This window comes from Echinops telfairi, unplaced genomic scaffold (assembly GCF_000313985.2).
Source record: "Echinops telfairi isolate 266 unplaced genomic scaffold, ASM31398v2 ScPeMD7_7467;HRSCAF=8505_0, whole genome shotgun sequence".
Classification (NCBI taxonomy): domain Eukaryota; kingdom Metazoa; phylum Chordata; class Mammalia; order Afrosoricida; family Tenrecidae; genus Echinops; species Echinops telfairi.
Window position 1 is genome coordinate 10,833,291 of NW_022111367.1, and position 6,223 is coordinate 10,839,513.

Consider the following 6,223-nt stretch of genomic DNA (forward strand, 5'->3'; position numbering starts at 1 on the left):
TTCGCGCCGAGGCCCTCTCCCTCTTCAGGCCATTGGTGGACGCGTCAGCGACGGAGGGCCATAGGACGCCAGCGGTCCGTGGAGGCGGGGCGGGGACCAACGGGCTCGGCGGGAGACCAGGAAGCGGAGTTGTAGGGAGGCGGTGGCGGTGCTGGGACGTCGGGAGGGGTAGGCTACACCCGGGGCGGGGAAGAGGCGGCCCCCGCCTGTGCCCGGAGTGCGGGCTGCGTCCTGCGCGCTCACCCTGGGAAGCCGGCCCTCCCGGGTGCCGCAGCTGTGCGCCGTCTGCGCTGCGCGCGGGGGTTCCTTCTCCGCCCTCCTTTACCCAGAGCGCTGGAGCCTATTTCTGGCCTGTCTCGCGCTTCTCCGGCTCTCTGTGGAGCTCCCTTAGGGGACTGCAGCTTCCCGGAGGGAAAAGAAACCGGATCAAAACAACTCAAACTTTAAACTTCTTCCTGTCTGGGAGGAGATTGTTTAGGAGGTGCATCTCTCCACTTACTGCCGTGCTTTTTGATCTAAGGCCTTGCACATCCGGCTTTTTGTTTCAGCAAATCCCTGCTAGCCACACCGATCCCCATATTCCCGGTTAACCCACGAGCCCAGTCTTCCTTTGACCCAGCCATCCACCAGCACTTAAGGCTGGCTTTGTACTTAAACCACCCTACAACCGGCTTGTCACTTCACCCTCTCCCACCCCTAACCTCAGCAGATTGCTTTGGCGCTTGCTTCGTTCAAAATCCAAGGGACGGATTTTGCAAACCTTCGGTTGCCAACCTGTTTGCAGCTCTCCATTCTATCAACCTTTCTTTTTTTTCTTTTTCATTTTTCTTTTTCTATCAACCTTTCATCAGCATATTTCTTTCCCTTTTTTGCGGTGTAAGATCAATCGCTCCCATTTCACTAGATCACCATCACCATTGACTTAGTCTCAGGATACGACTGCCACACACCAGCCTCTCTCCTCTTAGAAACTGAAATTGTTGAAAGAGCTGCCCGCCTTCAATTTTCTAATCTCTGCATTCCCATTCACACCTGGGTTTCCACTCTTGTCACCCCAGCCACTGTGTTCTATCCTTAGGTGCCTTCGAGTAGGGCCTGTTGTGTCCAGTAGAACACAACAGAGCCGGGGCCTGTGCCCTCAATTCTAATAGTGGTGTCCATGGTTCTAGCCACTGTGTTCATTTCCTTGAGGGTCATTGAAGTCACCAACAAGTCGTACCTCACTAAATCCAAGGATGTGGGATACAAAAAGACTTTTCCCCAGCTTCTCTCCCACAAATATATATGTCTGATCTAGGACACTGCTTGCAACCAATGGTGAATGATTGTCAGGTTATCTCCCTGAAGGCACCAGCCATCCAAAGCAAGCAGACCCTATTGTCTGTCTCACCATAGGTGAGGCTCACTCTACTGTTAGGGACAGTGGCTTGCTTTCCTTGAAGGGCTCAGAATAAATCAAGTCTCCAGCTCAAGGACAATCAAGGTTAGCCTGCCATCATGAATCTAGAATCTGCCCATTTTGTCACGTGCATACCTTTTATCCCTCCTCTTCCGATAGGGTGTACACCCCTAGATCGTCCCCCTCCCATTACTGTATTACATATAGTACAACCCCTCCCTGTGACATATGTCGTTACCTGTAATGAGGGGGCATGCATGCCCCCAAAAGATATATAAGCCTTAGTTAGAAATCAATCTCTCCCTCTCCTGCCCTCTCTGCAGGTGCTGTGCATGCACCTGGCTGCTGAGATCATGGCCGTCCAGGAGGTGAGCATGCTAACATGAAATGTGTCTGACATCTTTCTTTTACTCTCTCTTTGATCTCTATTATTCTCTATGACTTTACTGTAATCTCTCTATATTTTGACTGTACAATTGCACTTATCAAACCCATGATTAGTTATGGGGGGCTGGTTCCCCCCCACAAGGACACATTTTATCAAGGGTCGTGAGGGTGGGGGAGAAGGGAAAAAAGAGGAGCTGATACCAAGGGCTTAATGGAAAGTAAACATCTAGAAAATAATGATGGCAACATGTATACAAATATGCTTGATACAATTGATGTATGGGTTGTTATAAGAGCTGTAAGAGCCCCCAGTAAAATGATCTTTAAATTTAAAAAAAAGAAAGAAAAGAAAAAAAAATAAAACTGCTCTTTTGACTGAAGTGGCTCTCCATTCTCCTGTGTTTCCCCAGCCTCCTTGGCTTGCTTACTGTTGGATGACCTCCCAATGGCACCGGATTCTCAGTCTCAGCCCTTTCCTGAACTCCTCAAATGTCCCCTGCACCATTTAATCCACTGCCATCATTTCAATCGATGCATCTCAAATTTATCACGATGGTTATTGCTCCTCTGAGTTCCCAGCACTTCCAATTCTCCACTAACACCTCAAGTGGAACACACCCAGGATTGAATGCCTGATTTCCACGGCTTACTCCTCCCGCTCTCCCTGCGATAGGGATGGCACTGCCATCTGTCTCATTTGAGCATGTTCTCACCTCTGCTTTCACCCCTGGGAGCTAACAAGTCACCAAGATTTTCCTCCCTACACCTTTATCATTATGTCTACTGCATTCTATTTTTACTGTTACATATAATGCTGGTGTAATGGGTTATGAGTTGGACTACTACTAACTGTAAGGTCAGCAGTTCGACTCTACCAGTTGTTCCTTGGGAGAACGACGAGACTTTCTACTCCTAAGATTTACAGTCTCAGAAACCCCCAGGGGCAAGTCTACTCTGTCCTATACAGTTGCTATGCGTCAGAACTCAGTCGATGGCAGTGAGCTTGGTTTGGTTTTTGATTGTATGTGTTTTTTTCTCACTACATTCAGTGATGTCACATTGGTAGATTGCAGTTGACCATGAATTTACCTCATGAACATTGGCAAACATTACTGACTGAACTTGTTTTGTTCTTTTGCTGATTGTTCTCGGGCTTTAGAATGTGCTAGAGAAGATGTTTGGGAGAAAGATGAGGCTTTCTGCTCCCATAAAGAGTTACAGTTTTGGAAATCCACAGGGGCAGTTCTGCCCTATCCTATAGAGTCGCTATGAGTTGGACTTGGCTATGGCAGTGGCTCTGAGTTTGGTTTGAGATTAGAGAAGATGTTACTAAGGTAGATTAAATAGAAAAATGTGTTATGCTTAGTACCTCAATGGAAAGAAATGTCATACTAATGACTTTAACTTACATAAGTGAGAAGTAGTTTACCAGATCACATATCATATTTAATGACAATAAGTATCATGAGGGTATTAGAGTACAGTTCTGTTTGCCAAATCATGGTTGAACTATAAACATTGATTGAATAAGAGTTTGGCAAGAATCAGCCAAAACATTTTGTGTGAATCAATAAATGAATGCATGTACAAAAAGCACATTTGTACATTTTGTAGTTAAAATGGTGACTTGTATGCTATGTGAATTTTACTTTAATTTTTAAAAATGAAGTGTCAAACAGTTTTTGAGAAAATGGAATGAAAAGATAATGTGATTTTTCCATGAGCTATTGGAAGCCCTCTCTGCTGGACTGGAGAAGGGGACTCAGGAGTTTGGGGCTAAGTCTAGGATCTCAGAGTTAGGGTAGTTTTGCACGCTACACAGGACCAAGGCCAACTCCTCTTGGTCTGTGGGGGGAGGTAGCACCGAGAAGAGAGCCTTAGAAAGTGAAAGGGTGGTGAGATTTTTCAGGCCAAAGAAGTAAATTCTGAACTAGAAAATTTAAACAAACAAATATGTTGAGTATGCAACCTATTCTAGTGGATTGGAAAGAAATCAATTAATCTAGTTCATTGGGCACATCTCCAACACAGGGCTTGTTTAAAGATTTAATAGGCAAAAATGTTATTAAGGTGCATCTGATCCAAGCTCGTATCCATGGAAAAGTCTGATAATGAGAAAGGAAGAAAAATAGATGTGTTCACACTCTGGTGTTCATGGGGAAAATGGACTACACCATGGGGACAAGATGGTCTAGGGCCCACGTCTGACCTTCGCTGCACAAGGAGAAGGAGAATCCAATTCCACAGCTTCCCAAGGGCGGTCACTATGAGGCCGAGGCCAGCTGTGCCTCCACCCTCCCACTTCTTGACCCTGTTCTGACACCATCTCCGTGGCTCCCTTCTCTGCTAGGTTCGAGAATCAATCCATTGCAATGTCCGCACAGCCCTCCCAGATGATACTCACGACTATGTGGGTTTAGCAGGGAAGCTAACAAACTCACTGCCATCAGGTCAATGCCGACTCATGGGGGCATAGTGACTTATCTTTTGGGCTGCTAACCACAAGTTCAGCAATTCGACTCCATCTGTGGGACAAAGATGAAGCTTTCTACTCCAGTAAAGATGTATAGTCTCATAAACCCTCAGGGAGCAGTTCTGTGTCCTGTGGGTCACTATGAGAGAAGGAAGCTAGCAGGTTACGAAACAGGAAGGATAGAGATCTTTTGTTTATCGCACCTCTCCTTAGCCTGGCTGGCAGGCACGTCTCTCTCTGGCCCTGGGCCCCTCAGATCCTGCTGAACGTTTTGGCTCTGTCCTGCTGAGGCAAGCGTTACAAAGTTCCTTTCATGATGGTAAACCTCTATAGGGTATCCCCACTCTGTAAACCATCCTCTTGCCCAAAGGCACCCAGCGTTATCCTGTCCATGGCCTGGGAAGCGCACCGCTTTTTCTCAGGGCTCTGTCTCATGGCCTCAGTACGCCAAGCTCTCGTGCCTCTGCTGTTTCTGCCAGCCAGGCTCTGCTGGTGGCTCTTCTCCTTTGATGGTCATGGCATTCTCTTCTCACGCTCTGAGATGACTCACTTTGATGCCCAGAGGAACGGTGGAGCTGACCAGTCCCTGAGTCAGAGTCCACATGACTGGGTGGGAACTACAAAGACGATTTGTGGTAGTTAGCGTTTATGCCTACTTAGGTGGCTGAGCATTCTCTCATGATATACTCTAACACAGTGTTGTCAACTCCAGGACGTGATCTTCTGTGAAGCAGCCAAGCAGTGAATCTAGTTCCCGTCTTGGTAGCATTGAGGGCGGTAGTGTTCAGAGTGTGGCTGACTTGGTACAGACTGACAGTGTGTGCAAGCTAGCCCTCTTCTACTGCTAGAAGTGGGTTCCGAATCTCGTTCTTTGACCTCCTGTTATATCACCTGCCAACCCCAGGCGCTGCTGACCTTGGATTCATTTGCATGATCGTAGATTCATTCAGCTTGGCACCACCAGCCTGTGCTGTTCTTGTTTCCTGTTTATCAACCCCTGCAGCTATAGGAGTCAGGAGAAGCCGTTAGCTTACATCCGACCCATGGACTCGAACTGGACTTGGCTAACAGACTCCTACAACTGCTTCAGCTATTTCTCGATATCTCTTTCTATAGATACACAAAAAAGACTCACTGGTTTCACTTCTCTAGAGAACCCAACCCAACCCATCCATGGATAAAACAGCCATAGCAAGTAAGTTCGCTGTACCACATGTGGACTGCCGAAAGAACAAACAAGACCATCTTAAAAGAAATACAACCGGAATGTCCTTCAGATCCAAGGATAGCAAAACGGTGGCTCACTTGCTTTGGATACATCATCAGGAAAGACGAATTGCTAGAAAAAGGCATTGGGCTTAGTAACAGAGAGGGCCAATGAAGAGGATAAAACCCCTGGATGAGAGAGATTGAGGCCACAGCCAAAATGGACTCACACATCTTGGAGATGACACAGGGTCACACATCCTTTCCTTCTGTTGTGCACCAGGGTGACCTGAGCTGGAGCTAGCTTGACAGCAAATATGTGAACTTACTTTTCTCTAAAGAGGATTGCAAGGCACTGAGTTGTTAAGAATAACATGATGAGCCATATGCTAAACAGTCATTGGAGGGTGAAGGGAGACACTGGTCAGTGTAAGACATGAACAATAATGATTATCATGGGTTCGTGAGTGAGGGGGCGTCGAGGAGGGAGGGGAAAAAGCAGGAGCCGATACCAAGGTCTCAAGTAGAAAGAAATGTTTTGAAAATGATGATGGCAACAAATGTACAAATGTGCTTGACACAATGGATTGTAATAAGAGCTGTATGAGCCCCCAGGAAAATGATTGGAAAACAAAGTCATCGGTGAGGATGGAAGTAGAGGAGAATGATGAGAAAAATGTCTACATAGCTAATATTTCCTGATCCTAATTGTGTGCTAGGTATTGCTAAGTGGTTAACACGGCTTAATTAAATCCTTG